The following is a 19966-nucleotide window of genomic DNA, read 5'->3' as shown; positions in this document are numbered from 1 at the left end:
ACCTCAAGGTCATCGAGTCCAACCTCCAACCTAACACTAACAGCCCTCCACCAAACCACATCCCTAAGCTCTACATCTAAACGTCTTTTGAAGACTTCCAGGGATGGTGACTCCACCACTTCCCTAGGCAGCCTGTTCCAGTGCCTCACAACCCTTTCAGTGAAGAAGTTCTTCCTAACATCTAACCTAAACCTCCCCTGGCTCAACTTAAGCCCATTCCCCCTCGTCCTGTCACCAGGCACGTGGGAGAACAGGCCAACCCCCACCTCGCTACAGCCTCCCTTGAGGTACCTAAAAACAGCGATAAGGTCACCCCTGAGCCTCCTCTTCTCCAGGCTGAACAAGCCCAGCTCCCTCAGCCGCTCCTCGTAGGACTTGTTCTCCAGGCCCCTCACCAGCTTCGTCGCCCTTCTCTGCACCCGCTCAAGCACCTCGATGTCCTTCTTGTAGCGAGGGGCCCAAAACTGAACACAGTACTCGAGGTGCGGCCTCACCAGAGCTGAGTACAGGGGGACGATCACCTCCCTAGCCCTGCTGGTCACGCCGTTCCTGATACAAGCCAGGATGCCGTTGGCCTTCTTGGCCACCTGAGCACACTGCTGGCTCATATTCAGCCGACTATCCACCATCACTCCCAGGTCCTTCTCTGCCTGGCAGCTCTCCAACCATTCCTCTCCCAGCCTGTAGCTCTGCTTGGGGTTATTGCGCCCCAGGTGCAGGACCCGGCACTTGGCCTTGTTGAACTTCATGCAGTTGACCTCAGCCCATCGGTGCAGCCTATCCAGATCCTCCTGCAGAGCTTTCTTACCCTCAAGCAGATCGACACACGCACCTAACTTGGTGTCATCTGCGAACTTACTGAGGGTGCACTCGATGCCCTCGTCCAGATCATCAATGAAGATATTAAAGAGGACCGGCCCCAGCACCGAGCCCTGGGGGACGCCACTAGTGACTGGCCTCCAACTGGACTTGGCTCCATTCACCACGACTCTTTGGGCCCGGCTATCCAGCCAGTTTCTAACCCAACGAAGCGTGCGCCAGTCCAAGCCAAGAGCAGCCAGTTTCTTGAGGAGAATGCTGTGGGAGACGGTGTCAAAAGCCTTGCTGAAGTCAAGGTAGACCACATCCACAGCCTCTCCCTCATCCACCCAGTACGTCACTCTGTCATAGAAGGAGATCAGGTTCGTCAGGCATGACCTGCCTTTCATAAAGCCATGCTGACTGGGCCTGATCGCCTGCTTGCCCTGCAAGTGCTGCGTGATGACTCTCAAGAGGATCTGCTCCATGAGCTTTCCTGGCACTGAAGTCAAACTGACAGGCCTGTAGTTTCCCGGGTCTGCCCTCCGGCCCTTCTTGTAGATGGGCGTCATGTTTGCTAGCCGCCAGTCGATTGGAACCTCCCCTGATAGCCAGGACTGTTGATAAATGATGGATAGTGGCTTGGCCAGCTCCTCTGCCAGTTCCCTCAGTACCCTTGGGTGGATCCCATCCGGCCCCATCGACTTGTGCACATCTAAGTGCCGTAGCAGGTCACCAACCAGTTCTTCATGGATAATGAGGGCCACATCCTGCTCCCCATCCCCTTCCACCAGCTCGGGGTACTGAGTATCCAGAGAACATCCGGTATTGCCGCTAAAGACTGAGGCAAAGAAGGCATTGAGCACCTCCGCCTTTTCCTCATCTCTTGTAACTAAGTTTCCCCCCGCATCCAGTAAAGGATGGAGATTCTCCTTAGTCCTCCTTTTTGTACTGATGTATTTATAGAAACGTTTTTTGTTATCTTTAACGGCAGTAGCCAGATTGAGCTCCAGATGAGCTTTGGCCTTCCTAATTTTGTCCCTGCACAGCCTCGCTACTTCTTTAAAGTCCTCCTTAGTGGCCTGCCCACTTTTCCAAAGCTTATAAACCCTCTTTTTCCTCTTAAGATCAAGCCACAATTCTCTGTTGAGCCAGGCCGGTCTTCTTCCCCGCCAGCTCATCTTTGGGCACGTGGGGACAGACCGTTCCTGCGCCATTAAGACTTCCCTCTTGAAGAGCGCCCAGCCTTCCTGGACCCCTCTGCCCTTCAGAACCACCTCCCAAGGGACTCCACCAACTAGTGTCCTGAGCAGCTCAAAGTCAGCCCTTCGAAAGTCCAATACAGCGGTTTTACTGGTCCCCTTCCTGGCCTCGCCAAGAATAGTGAACTCCACCATTGCGTGGTCACTCTGCCCAAGACAGCTCCCGATGATCACGTCCTCCACCAGCCATCCGGTGGTTGCTTCCACCATTGTAAGTACGTGGCGCTTGCCATTGCGAGTTTGAGGGAGTGTGATGTAATCAATCTGCCAGGCCTCTCCATATTTATATTTCAGCCATCGTCCTCCATACCAAAGAGGCTTTGACCGTTTGGCTTGCTTGATTGCAGCAGATGTTTCACAGTCATGAATAACCTGTGCTATAGCGTCCATGGTCAGGTCCACCCCTCGATCACGAGCCCATCTGTATGTTGCATCTCTACCTTGATGGCCTGAGGTGTCATGGGCCCATCGGGCTATAAATAATTCACCTTTATGCTGCCAATCCAGATCCACCTGAGCTACTAGGAAGAAAATTAATTCTGTTCTAACTGAAACAAGGACAGATATATATAGATATATATATATGTATGATATATACTATATATACTATGATATATACTATATATACTATATATATCCTATATATATACTATATATATGTATAGATATGTATAGATATATATATGTATGATATATACATATGTATATCGTATAGCATAGTATTCATACAGTATGGTATATATATACCATATGGGATATATATAGTATACTATAGTATATATATACCATACTATATGAATACTATATCAGTGACAAATTACTACCTTTCTGAAAAGTATAGCAATTGTACTATGGAGACTTTACCTGTATCTTGATGCATTATTACAAAAGACAGCTTGGTAACAGCTTGGTTATATTCTTTGTTATATTCTTGGTTATTCTTTGTTATTCCTCATTGAACTCAGGAATTTATTTCTAACAGGGATAAAATGGGATCAATTTCTTAAAGTGGAAATTGTAAATCCCTTAGTTCTGGCTGCTCCTATTATTAGGAAAGACTTAGGCCAGGCTCTTTTGTCTGTGCTGAAAAGGGATCTAGCCCTTTAGTGCTCTACTGTTTTTGCAGGATTAAGATATTTAATATATGTTTCTTAGATCTATGTTTTCAGTTTTGGGAGTAAACTCATTCTAGAGTTAACTGGACTGAAAGCATCTCAGAGTTTTTTACTTTTGCTGCTCTAGAATTGGACAATTCTTTTAAATCATTTATATCAGGTTGCTTAGTGTGGCTGGTTGGCTGCATCTATAAATAAGAAACACTTTATGCAAATGAGAAGCAGCGCCCACACCTAAAATAATTCTTAACTGTTTCTTCATTTCTTAGAAACAATCAAAAAGAAAACGTGGGGTCTAAACTAACAGAGACCTAGTTAACATGGCAGGACTGAACATGTACCAAACAGGTACATGTATTATAGATGAAATAAGGTACAGGTATTATAGATGAAAAACTGACTCAAGATGTTTTTTATTGAGATAGTAGTCTCTATATATAAACTAGATGCAATTTCATGCATGTATTTGCTATTTGTTGCTGTTATTAAAAACAATGCTGAAATCTTCTAAATACACCAAGTGGAGCATAATTCTACTCTAGCAAGAATACTTTTATTACTCACTGGCATTTTAAAAAATAAACACGGAAATATCTTTTACTGGAGTAAAAACATTTTTATTTTTATTTTTCAAAATAAAACATTTTACTAGTGATGCCAGAGAATCCAAGAATACAGATTTGAATAATCTTTTATGTTTAAAAAAAAAAACAAACCAACAGCTCAGTATGAATCAATTACCTTAATAATAATGAAATACATTTTTTTCTGTATGTTTATATAAGATACTGGGTATAGTTTTATGAAATTAGGTAACATTCTATAATAATCTTTATTTTCTACTTTTTTTTTTTTTTTTACAATAATTAATATTCAATATGCAGAAGGTTGATAGCTGGTGTAGTTTAGACAGGACGTTTATTCTTTTCTTTCTTTTCTTCTCTTGTGTAGATACAAAAATACTTACATTTTGCCATCTGCATTGCTGAAAACTTTCATGTCTTGAAATGAAAGAAATGAATTAAATGAAATGAAATTATAAAACATATTCAGTTTAATCACATTCTTTATGAGCAGTCCATAGTGATCTTTCTCCAAAATTTGTCCTTTGAGTAGACCCCTCATATACTCATTCTTGCTTTCTCATTCTTCATTAGTACATAATGCAAGATAGACGGTGAGTGACTAATTTGATTTTGTTTTCTCTTACTTTTTCATGTGACAAAGCAAGCCGGTGATACAGCAGAAACATTTTTTGTTTTGTTCTGAAGACAAATGTAACACTTCATGCAGCATAATCTCAGCTCGCTAACAGACATTTTGGTAAACATTTTTAGAATGTGGTATCTGTAGCTACATTTTGGAATTGCCTCGATACTCACTATACTTCAAATCTGCATTCTTCTCTAAGATAATCTTCCATTTTGCTGTAAGGCAATCAAAGATCTCAACTAAGGTGACTCTAGTACTCGTGATACCAGGAAATTATTTTCGAAGAGCAAAAATGCCTCTCATCTGGCACAATATCACGTAAAAGAGTAAAATAATTCAATGTTTCTACACTGTAGGACAGGCCTGATTCTGCTGCTGAATACGGTTATATAAAAGAATCTTTGTGGTGGAGTAGTTGCTGTTAACCAGGGATAGATTTCTTTGTTGAGAGTGGAGTGTGAATATATTCCAAAGTGTTCTGCAACTATTTTAGTTTTGTATAGCTTTCTAATTAGAGGTGTTTGAAAACCTTAAGAGCTCACAATGAATTTACTTTAAAGACATAATTTACAGGAAGTTTACAAAGAAGCTTATGGAATAGGCCTCTTCTTGCAGATAACTAGTGATAGGACTAGAGGGAATGGCCTTAAGTTGCAACCAGGTAAGGAGCAACTTGAAGGTTGGAAATTATTACTTCTCGGAAAGAGTAGCTAGACATTGGAATGGGTTGCCCAGGGAGGTGGTGGAATCACCGTCCCTGGGGGTGTTTAAGGAAAGGTTGGATGTGGTGCTTAGGGACATGGTTTAGTGGGTGATATTGGTTAGTAGTGTGATGGTTGGACCAGATGATCCTGTAGGTCTTTTCCAACCTTAGTTATTCTGTGGTTATCAAAAATATTTTTCTTTTTTAGTTGATCAAAGGTAAAGAAGAGGCTCTTCAGTTTGTTGTCAGAAATTCTTTGGTATGAAGAACTAGATACTATATTTTGAAGATCCATGTAAATCAGTTTTCTGCCAGTAGTTACCTTGATTTACACCAACTGAAAATTTGCTTTATTGTTTTCCTTAAATAATTTATCTTAAACATTTTAGTTAGTTATTTATTTAGATTCTCTTTAAATAATTTTTATTGCATTAATAAAGATGTATTATTAAATAGAACTTTGGATGTTTGTTGTTTTTCTTCTGTTTGCTTTTTCTGTGTCATTCGTGTGCTTGTTTGTGTTTGTTTCTGTTTTGTAGTTTGATAGCACTGTGTATTTTTGTACCCTCTCCTCCTTTCAACCTATCCTAATTATGAAGTATCATCTACTGTCAGCTTGAAAGTAAATGTCACAGCTTTGTTCAGAGGGTGGGCTCAAACCAAAACACAGGATTGGAGACCTTCTTCTTTGTCCTACTGATATTTTTTATTCTAAACATGAACTTTACAATGTACATTTTTTTTTTAAGTGAATTTGAAGCCTAAATCCAAACTTTCTGCAGTTTAGGGATTTTCTTTTAAATTCAGATCTGATTCCAGACATGAACATTGCTACTTTAGCATTTTTTGAGGTTAGTATTAATGTTTCTCATGGGCTGAATCCTTGATGGATTTTTTTTCCTAATAAACAATGTTATTATGTTTCAAGCTGGAGTTTCATTTACACTATTCAGATTTTTTCCAATATATTATAACAAAGTGTTCATTAAAAATACACTTTCCAGAACTGTTAATTAAAAGGCCTTGCTGGGATAAATAAACCCATATGCTGTTGATTAACTACCTTTTAGGGGTCAACAGTTGGAATCTCCTGCTGTGCTTACGTTAATTGTTATCCAAAATTTTACCAGGAACTGTTATGTCCATATGGCTCTTGCTGAAAATATAAGGTCTATAGAGAAAATGAATAAAACCCAAAGAAAAAAGGTATCTTGGGCTGTGCTGTATATGGCAAATTCATGGTGATACTTAATCTGCTTTATTACAGAAAACAGAGAAAAAAAATAAAGTAATACATATGTAGGTGTATGTGTGCATTCATCACTATGAATATGCACCACTATTTATAGAAAGACTATCTATCTGCATGTAAGGAAATATAAATGTAGATTTGTTAGAAATAATTTTCCCAAATAATGAAAAGTGAAAAGGATAGCAAAATGTTTTAATATCCAAAACTACATAGCAAATAAATGTTGATGTTGACTCTGGACATGGCGTTTTTCAGCTGAACAGAATCACTGAAGCCCTGAAGAATTGTCTTCATGAAAGGTGAATCACAGAAATGTCTAGAAGAATGGAAGGTGTGCCCTTTGATTCTCCTTTTTGAAGTCTAAAAAACCTTACCTTTACTGAAAATTATTTCTATTTATTTGATTTATTTTTAAATTTTAGGCATAAAAAGTTTTCATTTTTATCTCTTATGATGCAACAACTTCATGAAATCATACGAAGATGAGTTAAAAATAAATTAAAAAAAAGACAAATGCCAGACCTTAATATTTTTTATAGATATTTAAATCAAACTATAAGCTTTGCCTAGGACTGTGGAGATTCTACTTCTCTTTCATGACACTCCAGCTGAAACTATGAAAAATTAGTGGCTGAGGTAGAACTTGAAACAGTGATATCATCAACTGGGTAAGAAATTAGAGAAAAAATCCACAAAAATATTCAGATTTACCATTTCTTTTGTTTTGTATGTCTTACTTCCCTGTTTTAAGGGGAAAATCAATCACTATCAAGAGCCTCAAACTTTCAAACAAAGTAACTTTAGTTTCAAATACAAACAAACAAAGGGAAAAATTGAGATGTGGATAATTTCAGTTTACTTTGAGAGTTTAGAAGGCAATTGTGAGTGACATATTTAAAATACCTGCATCACAGTTTTTCTAAATACCAGTGGGGGATGCTATTTTTTTCATTGCAATGACAACTGTCTGCTAATTTCTGCATGATGTATCCTCATGAATGCTGGGTCCTAGTGAAGATCACTCTCTGTAGACAGTCCTGACCATCAAAAGCAAACAAACGAACAAACTAACAGAAAAAAACAACCTAATAAAAATAAACCAAAACTCCAAGAAAATTCTATAAAAAATCTTCTGTGGTCATACAAGACAAAATGGAAGTCCTAGTGTTTCACAGACACTCAAAATGATGCTAAGCCATGTCTGTCTCCATTCACTTTGAAATGTCTGTGACTTGTGCTCAAGAAGAGCTGGAGAAGGAGATGGACTGGATGACAATGTGAAGTGATTGATTAGACTGACTCTTCTGTGACATCAGTCTCACAGAAGAAAGTCGATTGCTCCTGGCGCAAGCCATGTTCTTATGTCACATACCCTGAGAAAGCAGTGCTGTCTTGGTATGCTTGGTATGGCTTTGGCTGAGAAGAAAAAGTAATGCAAACTAATGCAAGTGTTTTTTGTTTGTTTGTTTGTTTGTTTTGTTTTTGTTTTTGTTTTTGTTTCTTCTCAGTGGAAATAAGAATATTATTGTGAATAATTTTAAACATGTTACATTGATGCAACTCCGCTATATGCAGAAGCAGAATTATGTCTCGTTCTCAGACTTTTCAGATTTTACTGTTCTCTGGGGTAATAGTGTATATTATGTTCAGCACATGTGTTCATGCACATGAACTTCTTTGGTTCTTTATTGGTCAGAAAAAGTAGCCCAGAATCCTCAAACCACAGTCTGCTTCTTCAAGCTCTTCTTTCCCTTTAGTTTAGTTCCCACCTTTGTTTTATATACCTGTGATCTTACTTAAGGAATATTTTTAGTTTGCAAAATGGTTACTTGATTCAACACTCCCCTAAAAAGAACAATTACAAACCACCCAGTAATTGTGGATGAAATACCTCTGAAGCCCTTCAGCCTCAAAACAATATTAGTAACAGTGGAGAGAAGCAGAGAAGCTATGGAAAAAAATGGATTTTTCTCTTACTTGCATGCTTTTCCTGCATGCTTTTTTTTTTTTTTTGCAAGGTAGAAGCAAGAGTAGCAAGTTCTGCTACCTTGCAAAGGGTTGGGGCTTATGTGACAAGAAGTTCCTCAGACAGACAAGTTGAAATATTAAGTCAAGTCCAAGATCAGCCTGGGAAGCCCAGTGAGTAAATTGGGACTGTAGTGACAGAACTGGAGAATGACACATTTATAACATCACTGGAGAAGGGACTGATGGCCCTGGGATGGACTGAAATGGTGTTCTGGGATATGGATAAAGTTGTGGAAGGCACTGGTGGGGTCTGAGTAGGGTCATATTAGTCCCTTGGTACCTTCAGGGACATGGAATGTTATAATCATACCTTGTGAGCTTCCTTTTTCCCTAGACATCATATTAATAGTCTTTAATTTCATATTTCATTTGGCTTAAGAAATCATGCAGGACTCCCTCCACAACAAAGTCTTCTCAAATACTTCTTCATTCATTAGTGTTTTCCCCTCAATACAGGCTCTTTGCCTATTAACTGAGGATAACTGAACAAGTCATCCTGCTAGAACTACCAGTTTCAGGATGATAAAAAAATAATTTAGGTGAAAGACAAATAGAAAATTGGATATTAGTCAAGTTCAGAGTAAAGAGAAACAGTAGTTTAATTCATACTTTCACTGAGTCTTTGTTGCTTTTCAGAGTGATCTCTTCCATATCAAGAATATCTGCTAATACTCTACTTCAAAATGTACTTCAGATTTCCTTAAAGTAATGATGACCTTCATCAAATGCTGCCCATATGCCAGTACCACATCAAGCTTCCTGAAAAACTCCAGACCATGTTATTATTATTATTATATATATATATTTTTTTTCAGAATACCCATTAAGTTTGTTGAATATTTCCAAAGGTCAGGCAAGATACTGTTCTCACTAATGCCTGATGGTTGCTGAGGATATCCATTTCTGTCATTCCTGGTGTGCAGTCAGATAGCTATTGTATGTTATTTCTGGACATTCCCAGCTAAACTAGGTTTATTGTGCCCAAGGCTTCTTGATGAACAGTAGCTTCATGTAGCACAGGACATACTTGTGATAATAAAATTGATATTTAATATCTTACAGTAGGCACTCCAAGCCTAAGTATAACACTTTCTGCAAATCTGTTGTTGAATGTTAAGTAATTTGGACTATGAAAAGGAATCCAAAAAACTTCAAAAGAAACAACATGGTACTTTTTAAAAAGTCCTTAATTTATGGGCCATAGCTGTGAATGGTGAAAAATCCTCCACCCAAAATCCACTGTAATGTAAAAATAAAAACAAAGCAATCAGCACCCCAAGCTTGCTTTCTCCCTTCTGAACTTTTAGAACATTCATTTTAAAACACAAGAATTCTACATGTAGACTTTGACCAAAGCCAAGTTTTGTTTAGCATAATGTCAGCTGTCTTTTTTGTTTGTTTGTTTGTTTGTTTTGTTTTGTTTTGTTTTGTTTTTGGTGTTTTTGAAACTAGAATTGGTGTTCTGCTTTACTTCTGTAAGAAAAGTGAAAGTACTCTTTGGAATCAATCTCTCAATGAAATATGATTTTACCGTGATGCAAAGAATATTGTTATCAAAGGGCTGGAATTAAGGATTTTAGATATTGGGCTTGGGATGATGGTTTTGGGATATTTGTTATGAAGACAAATTTCGATGTTTTTGAGTAGATCCCAGGTGGTATAAAGATGTTCTGCAGTTACTCTTAATTCATACCCAATAAGGACTGACTTGCACTCTGTTGATTTGCACATCTGCTTCCTCAGTATCATTAATTTAAAAACAATTTAAATAAACCCTAGAAGAAAAGTGTATCTATAAATAAGAAACCTTGCAGATAGCACCTTGCTTAGTTTAGTATATATGCATGTTCACATGCTAAAGTTGTTTATGATAATAGCTGCACTGTCTAATGCTCAGAAACCTGCTTTCAAATTTCAAAGTAATCTAGCCTTAGGTTAGGTAGTTGTGTAGGAGAGAATATAACCAGTCAGAGTGACTGTGAAGAGTATTCTTTACAGCTTAATACATTACTGATCACTTGTAAATATTCTACCATAATATGTTATTAGATTTTAATTTCTTTATCACTTTTTCTTCCTTTGGTTTCTATTAGGAATGCCTGCCTGAGGCATTTGGAGATGTCATTTTGTATAATGAAAATGGACTAACATGAATACAAATTTCCAGCAAACATTTTTCTTTCTTTTAGAGGTAAATTCTCATGAAATGTTTTCAAAGCAAATTCTGGAAGTTTTGTTATATTTCTTTATATATATATATATATAAAGAAATAAGACGAGAGGGAATGACTTCAAGTTGCACCAGGGGAAGTTCAGGTTGGATATTAGGAAAAATTTATTTTCAGAAAGAGTGGTTAGGCATTGGAACAGGTTGTCCAGGGAAGTGGTGGAGTCACCTTCTATGATGGTGTTTAAGGAAAGGGCAGATGTGGTACTTAGGGACATGGTTTAGTGGGCAGTATTGATGGTAGGTGGATGGCTGGGCTTGGAGGTCATTTCCAACCTAAATGATGCTAAGATCCCATGATTGTTTTTTTCTTTATTTTAAAAGGTTTATTCAAGATCTTGATCCAAAGAATTTAATAAATAAAGGTGAATGAAAATAAAATAGTTAAGGTCATTTAAAATATCTGCAGATAAATGGAGGTAGAGAATATACAATTTTCACATTTCTCATTACTCATCTTAGAAAGCAAAACTGGAAACTTTACCCAAATTACTAAATGCTACACTGCTAAGTGTCTGGTAATAACAAGAAATTTAATTGTTTATTTTTGACATGGTACAAAGAAGACATGACTGAATATTAAGAAATACATTTAATTTGAAACTAATAAGAAAAATTAGAAAATAAAAGTCCAGTTCTTTCTAGGCAGATATGAACCTTACAGATACCATCTGACTATTCAGCAGTACCTTTGGAAGCTATAGGGTACTTCCAAGTAAGTGCTTCTTTAGTTTTTACAAAACTAATTTGAGAAGATGTCCAGATTAGTCATCTTATGACTAAAATATCATTAAAAGAAACTGTAAATATTAAGTTAAAAGATGAAATAAAAAGCTATATCAGACATACATAGGAGTAAATCATGCAGTTCCAACCCCTGCTACTTCAAGTATTTCAAGTATTACGATATTTCATTAAAATTTCATAATTTCAGTATCCCTGATTATGCCTTTAATACAACATTGCTTCTTGAACACAGAGGAAAAAGGTTACTTTTGTTTTAACAGTAAAGATGAAACTATTTGCACCTACATCTTATTCTCTTATTATTTGTATAAATAAAAATCATTTTATCATTCATCTTCTGGCATATCTGATTTTATTCTTACTCTTTCCTGATGAGTCCTTTTTACAATTCTCCTTGTCCCTTGACTTACTCATAATATCTATCTTTGGGTGATTTTCATGCACTGTCCCTGGAGCATTTCTACATTTTTCCCCATTGCTTGAAATGCAAACTCAAGCTAGTTTAATGCCTTTAGCTTACTATTCAGAGATAGTTCTACACTGGAGGGCTAGCAATTACCTTTGCCCTTCAACATCTATCTACAGCAGAATTTGCATGGAGGTATAGAACATTGTTTTAAACCTGCCTCAAGATTTTTATTTATTTAGTTAGTTATTTTTTGCCATTCCTCAAGTGGTTTTAACCTATTTTTTTTCCAGTAACATATATTTTTTAAAAGCAATGTAGCATATAATCGATATACAACACTATCTCAGCATTTTTACTATTACTTTTCCTGATCAATACATAGTTTTCCACTCATTTGTTTTATTCACACTAGCCTTTGATTGTCTTAAACTACATTTCTTGTAGTACTGTATTTGCTTTCTCTTTTTTTTTTTTTTGTTGTCTTTTATTCTCTTGCAACTCACATTCACTGAGAGAGAAAAAGTCAGATAATTAATGAATAAATTGCAACAGAGAACTAATTTATGAAATTAAAATGCAGTGAGAAAAATGTTCACAAAAATAAAATAAAATAAATTTCATACAGTATTTCTCAATACATGCCTATTAGTATCTGGCTTATCAAACTTGATAACCACCTATTCGGATTTCTTTCGTGGAAAAAAACAAGACCATTAGTCTTTTGACAATGCCTGCCATTTGCCCTGTAGACACAGGTTTGGTTCCTGAATCCAGCTACACCTCCCATCCATTCCTCTCCTTTATCCACCATGTAACCACAGCCTTCCTTCCACATGAAGAATGTATAAAGTATGCTTGGAGGAAAATGCAACATTACAGAGGATAATAGATACACAAGAAGTTTGTGAGCTCTGTCCTCTAGATAACAGTGTCTATTTTACCAGTGATCTTTATATTATATAGAAAAAATTGCCTTTAAAATGTGGTGGAAAATGATGTTGGAAGTCAATTTTTTTTTTTCTTGTGATCAAGTTGCCATCATATGCAACTGGTGGCAAACATGGAAAGTTATTTTACATGTTGTCTTCTCATTAAGACTATTAAATCATTTAACTAGTTTTATGAAAGAAAACTTCCAATGAACTTGTCTGCTGTGATTAGGTTAATGCATGACAGACTGTTTTCCTTAGGTTAATGCATGACAGACTGTTTTCCTTAGGCAAAAGGCTTTCCCACAGAAATGGAGAAGAATTTTTAATACACTTTTTTTTTTTAACATGTAAATTTTGATATTGACTCATTTCTTTTCAGTAAGGTGAGTCAGTATGTGTGTGTCCCCACCAGTTCTTTCTCATTTCTAATATATGTGGCTTTCTGCCTGGAAAAGAAAAAGCGTACTTTACTATCGTTTTAAGTATTCCTAATTTCTAATTTGTGTTCAGGTAATGTTTAACATAACTTTCTTACAGTGGTTGAAAAAGTTTGGTTCATTCCTTCCATATGTTTAAACATGCTGATAAATGTTTGTCAACAGTTATATTTATTGCACCAACTCAGGAACAGAAGGAAAACTTTTTGAACAAAATTGCTGTGACTTCCATCCAGTATATATGAATGCCTTCTCTTCCACATAAACATCCACTAACATATCATTGTCAATAACTCATCCTCCCTCAGTAGTCAAAATATGCTTTGAAAATAAGTGCCACCTACCCTTAACATACTCCAGAGTAACATGCAAACATCCACACTCTTTTTGTACTCCTCCCATGCTGGGTGATTCCAACTGAAATATAGGTAGATAGCTCTCTTTCTCTTTCAATTGCATAGTGTGTTGCTGTGAAAACAAAACCAATTTTAGTATCAGGGGATATTTTCAAGCTTTTTTTTTCTTTTTTTTTTTTTTTTTTCCTTATGTTTTTCCTGCCTTGAGTCTGCTGCTAGATTCTTCAGTTGCCATGGTGAGCAGGGGTGTAGGCAGTTCTTCCAGTCAAGGAAAAAAATAAAAATCATGAAATGAATGCTAATGCAAAGGGAAACTGGCAATACTGTGTTTTATAACACTGTCTGCTTAATAAATAAAGATCATTCTACCTCAGACTTCATGGGACAACAAAGGAAAAGGCCATACACACCTATCTCAAAATAAATTAATTCCTCACTCTTTTTTTTTTTTTTTTTTTTGGGATTGAAAAAAAAACACACTAACCTATGGAATAGAATAGTCCAGTGGTACAAGACAATAGGAAATTAAAACTCCTGGATTCTACTCCTGCTCTAGTACTGTCAGTTGTTACTGAGTGAGACAGTTAGGGAAAAAAAGGAAGGCACTGCAGATAGGCAGATAGTCCCTGTAATGAGGGGAATGATCTTCAGGAGGCAGTGGCCTCTTTTGGCAATCTCAGAAGTGCCTCCTCTTCTTTGTCCTTGTGCAAAGTTGAAAGGCTGAGTTCACTGTCTTTTTGTTAAGGTAACATTAATGTAATGCATTAGTGTATAAAAGAACATCATATGTAATGTTAGCCAGAAACAACAACAATAACAACAACAAACAAACAAACAAAAAGTTTTACAAATATTTATATTTTATAATTTCCCAAAACCATTTTAAAACACCTTTAAAACGTCACAATTTTCCATATGAGAGACACGAAAGTACTCATCTGCATTTAAGATAATATATTCCATTAATTTTCTGTCCTCCCTTTTTTCTCCTCTGCTAGTTCTTTTCTTTTCTTTTCTTTTCTTTTCTTTTCTTTTCTTTTCTTTTCTTTTCTTTTCTTTTCTTTTCTTTTCTTTTCTTTTCTTTTCTTTTCTTTTCTTTTCTTTTCTTTTCTTTTCTTTTCTTTTTCCTTTCCTTTCCTTTCCTTTCCTTTCCTTTCCTTTCCTTTCCTTTCCTTTCCTTTCCTTTCCTTTCCTTTCCTTTCCTTTCCTTTCCTTTCCTTTCCTTTCCTTTCCTTTCCTTTCCTTTCCTTTCCTTTCCTTTCCTTTCCTTTCCTTTCCTTTCCTTTCCTTTCCTTTCCTTTCCTTTCCTTTCCTTTCCTTTCCCTTCCTTTCCTTTCCCTTCCCTTCCTTTCCCTTCCTTTCCCTTCCTTTCCTTTCCTTTTTTTCTTTTTAAAATTTATATTTTAGTTATTTTTTTTTAGTTTTTAAAGAAGATACATGGAAGAAGAAAATCGTTAAACAAATATACTAATTTATGTGAAGAAAACATGATTTGGGAAGCTTACAAATTTCCACAAAACATTTTTTTTTTCCCTTTGAGAAATAATTTCTCTAGGAATACAGCTTATATACCTACACCAATGAAAGGAGCCAGGAATAATTTTGTAGACAACCAAAAATATTGGGAAATGTTAGGTGTAATTTTATGTTAACATATCCTCTGGCTTTCATCTTGGAAACACTGCAGTGTTTGGATTTTTGGCTGGTAGGGATGACAGCTGCACTGGGGACAGTCGATGAGCCATCATTTTGCAGCTGCCCTTCCTACCTGGACATTGGAGTGAGGCAGTTACTGACTCCTTGTTAAATTACTGTAGTTTGCAGACATTTTAAGTTAAACAGTTTTCTATTTTATTTTTACTTATTTTAAAATGTTGCATTGGTAATTTAGAGGGTGAGGGTGCCTATGTGCTGTTTGGGCATGCTCGGCTGTGACCTCTGGGCAGAAGGTAGGCTACAGAGACTGCCCAACTGAGACAGGAAAATTGCCAGTGCTCACACCAGCTGGACCTTAGAGTTTAACCCAACTGTTATTAAAACAGACGTTACTGAGTTGTTTATATTTGTGGTATATAGAGAGCTCTTATCAGGTGCTCAAGAAACTTTATGTGGTGGTCACTTTCACCATAAAATACTTATGCCAGTATGACTAGCAAATCAAACATATTTTAAGATAGCTTAGGTACCAGAAAAAAAGATGTTGATTTTCGTGTAGTAGATATAATGCCTCATTTATTACTTGTTGCAAAGGTTATTGTGAAATATAATTAGCATCTGTAAGATATCTCAGAATCTTGTACTATACAAATGTCAAATATTATTGTTATTGACTTGGAGTCCCTTAAGAGTTGTAAGAAACTAGCTAATCTCTTAGGTTTAATTTAGAGATGATGATCCTGTAGATTACGGATATTAAATCAATATCTCATTGGAGGAAGAGCAGTATATTCTCTCCCAATATATTACTTATATGCTTAATAGTGGAAATGTATAATCTTTAGAGTGGGATGAAATTTTGTTTTTATGGAAGTTTGTGGAAAGAATTTTAGATTATGATTGTGAGAATATACATACATATATATATATTAAATAATTGGAAACTCCAATACTCACGTAAGAACTGATGATAAATTAATGAACGAGAAAGGAGTTTTTAATTTGTGGCAGGTTCTATACATATTGTTACTCAGTTACTGTAACTTAGATCTGTAACAGAGGGAAAAAAAGCTATTTATATTATGTTTAAAAAAGAATATTGTCTTATATTTAATGCAAGATTTGGTGTCACTAATTTTTAAGTTTTCTGAAAGTGAAAACAATTTCATAGAAATGACTACTTCTACCTGCTTAGTTTTAAGCTTTTTTTTTTTTTTTTTTTTTTTGAGGCTAAAAGTATCAAGATAATTTTTCAAGTAAAAGAAAAATATTAGTTTGACTTTTATGTATTTAAGTGTGAGATTAAGGGATGGCAAAGCAAAATGGTTCCTAGCCAAATCTAACCTTGGATTTATACCGTCTTAAACAGACAAGGGAAACTCCAAATCTTCTTGCCAAGGGCAGGGATATGAGCCACAGAAGGCCATGAAGTCATCTTCTGAATGCAAAACTTTCTTTAAATCTGAAGACAAGACATAACAACTGATCACTGCACTTATCTCTATATATCTCATTATAACCAAATATTGTAGAAACGATGCTGGAGGCAAGGTCTAGATGGTCTGAATATAAAGATTGCACTCTTTTCCAGATTTTTAAATATATTTCCTGGCAGTTTCTTATGCTTAGAGATAGGAAACAATTTCTCTTGACAGATGTATCCTATCACATCTAAACCAAACCACTGAGCTGCTGAACATGAAGAACACTCGAAGTTGTCTGTTAATAATGATTCTATCCTGGAGGCTCTAAAATAAAATCTCAAAAGAAAAATCAAGCCAAATAAGCTCACAAATTGGAATAATATCTACATCTAAAAATTAATCCTTATTTTTTTATTTTTTTCATCTATAAAAAATAAGCTACACAAGCAAAATGTGTTTCCTTCATTGGCATGTTTTCATTACAATCTAGATGATATTAGTATCTTTTATGCTTAAGGGAAAAAAAATAATAATAAAAAAAAAATCTGAGGAGATACAGTCTTCCAGCAAAGCCCAGTGAGTACTGACTTGAGAAATTATTCTTCTTGCTCTATTCATGTAAACAGAAACTCTTTGGGATACATGTTTCTTCTCAGCTAGAATCAAGCTAAAATTAATCTAGGTGTTTCAGATAACTCTTGTATTCTTTTCATTAAAACAATTGTTACCATTATGCAGAATAGATGAGTAATAGGGCTATAATCACTGTAGAGCACAGCAAATGTCAAATTATGTGTCTCCAGGCATTTCTAGAGATAGAATAAACAGTGATTCACTGTGTCATAATTTTCATGACTCCCCTTTGTTTCACATATACACTACCCATGATCTATGGGTGCCTAAAACAGCAAAAATAACAATAAAAGTTTCTATTAAAAAGTAAAATTAAAATAAGTTAAGGATTGAATGTATCAAATATTCTTATTTTCATGAATAATTCTTGGTATAGTTCAGGTATGGGTATGGTACCTCTGTAGCACTTTGCTTTCCTCTCCACTTTTGTCTCAGAGTACCTGATGTTCTGGACCGTGCTAACAGAGGGGTAGATACTAAACCAGTTAACCTTAAAATACATCTCTTGGCCATGAAGAAGAAAGAGTGAACAAAGGGGAGAAAACATTGTTACAGAAGCTTCATTGACAAGCAAGCTTTATAGATTGAAGGCCAGATTTTAGGCTGCAAGATCTTCACTTAATGCAAAGTGAAACATTAACCATACCAGAGGAAGGTGGACTAAACTAGAGGAGATGGGAGCTCTTAAATTGATTGGGCATATCCAAGTGCATGAGGCCAGGCAGAGTGCTAGTGGAGTCAGCTCTGGAAGGTTCTTAATGACTGCAAAAAGGACAAAAAACACACCCATCTCCAAGAAGAAGATCCAGAGATTACAGGTAAGTTAGACTTCCATCACTCCTGGTGCAGATCTAGAGTAAATCCTCCACAAGGACATTTTCAGGCCAAATAAGAACAAGAAAGTAATTGTTAACAGCCAGCAATGATTTCTCTAAAGGCAAATCGTGTTAGACCAGACTGGTAGTTTTCTATGATGAGATGACTAAGCAGATAAGGGAAGAGTAGTGAATGTTGACATTAGGGTGACTTTCAACATTGTTTCTGACAACATCCCTATTCTGACAACTATCCTAAAGAATACCTCTTACTCCTAGGAAGCAAATTAGTGAATATAGACTGGAGATGTGAACAATAAATGAATGAAAAAATGGTTGGACAGCTGGACTCAAAGGGAAAAAACAAAAATAAATAAATAATCCAAAATCCAGGTGGAAGCTCGTTAATAGTGCTGTCCCTCAGGGGTCCATATAGCATTTAAATTTTCTATTAATGATATGGACAATATCATTAATGTATAATTGCAGAAGGTACTCTCAGAAAGTTTGCAGATGATACCAAACTGTGAGGGAATAGTTGATATATTAGAAGACAGATCTGCTGTTCTGATAGACTTATGGTTCAATGAGAAAATTGGTTAAGAATGAAAGTATTGCCATTTATACTCCTCAAAACACACTGCTATATGATCAGTCTTAGTTATTGTTTAAATCTTATGTCTAAGTTCAAGAGAAAGCAATAAACCCTCCCAAGAGGTACTCTTCCCAACACTTCGATATACTTATAACTGAGGTCCATACCGTGGGTTAAACATACAGTTTAAAAGTAACTACCTGCATTATGTTTCACTATTGACAGGTATATCAGTAGGGCACAATAGAATACTATGGCAATACATTGGAGTTTGCGTTACAAGTACTCATTCAATTTCCAGTAGCACTGGGGCACTGTACTATGAATGATCTAGTTACCACAGTTGAGAAGCTGTATGTATAAAGCTAAGTGAAATGTTAACTTCATTAACATATGATTCCTGCACTGTTTGAGAAAGCTTGAATGTCTTTGCTTGCTTTCTTCCATGTTTGCACTCTAGGCAGCACTGAACTACTTCACACTCATGCAATTTGCAAGATCCTTTGAAATTCACCCTATGTCATCTAGAAATACTGCATCCATTATCATTGTTGAAAGATGACTCAAGATTAGACTTTGCATAAAATGCAAGAGGAAATATTCTAGCCTACTTTTCTTCAGTTTTCCCTTTCCTAGGGCTGAACAACCACGTAGTATTTAAAAGACTCACTGTCACAGAATTACTGAATAGCTTAGTTTGGAAAGGACCTTGGGAGGCCATCTCATCCAACCTTCCTGCTTCAGAAGGGCAATATACAACAGGATGACCAGGATGGTCCAGATGGCTTTTGATGATGTCCAAGCAGGGAGACTCCACAGTCTCTCTGGGCAACCTGTGCCTGCACTCAGTCATTTGATACAAAATTTTGATATATATTTTTCCCACGAGAATAATCATTCTCATGATGAGAGTTTAGAGGAAGAAGGAGCCTATGACATGCAGACTGGGACAGTTCACAGCTCTGGTAGATGACCTCTATGAATCTCAGCCACTGCCTAATTTTTATGCTGTATTTTATGGCTAATTGCTTAATTTGAAATTTAAGTTAATGTTAGATTCTGGTGTATCTCAGCTTAAGTATCTCAGTTTCTGTTGTCTTATTCCTCTTTAACATGCATTAGTTCGCTCATTGAATCCATACTTCTGCTCAGTATGCACTGTTGTGCCAGAAAAAAAAAAAAAAAAAAAAAAAAAAGAGGAGGGGGGAAGATGTGTTTATCATGTATGTGCCTACACAGGAGATATAAATGTTACTTTGAAAAGGAATCTGATTTTAGAGGCTTTTGTCATGCATAAAAAAAAAAAAAAAAGAAAAAAAGAAAAAGAAAAAAGAAAAATAAAGTTGTAACTTGAGCCACAGTCTG

Source organism: Netta rufina (assembly GCF_964035555.1).
Source record: "Netta rufina genome assembly, chromosome: 1".
NCBI lineage: Eukaryota > Metazoa > Chordata > Aves > Anseriformes > Anatidae > Netta > Netta rufina.
This window is presented reverse-complemented; position numbering follows the sequence as displayed.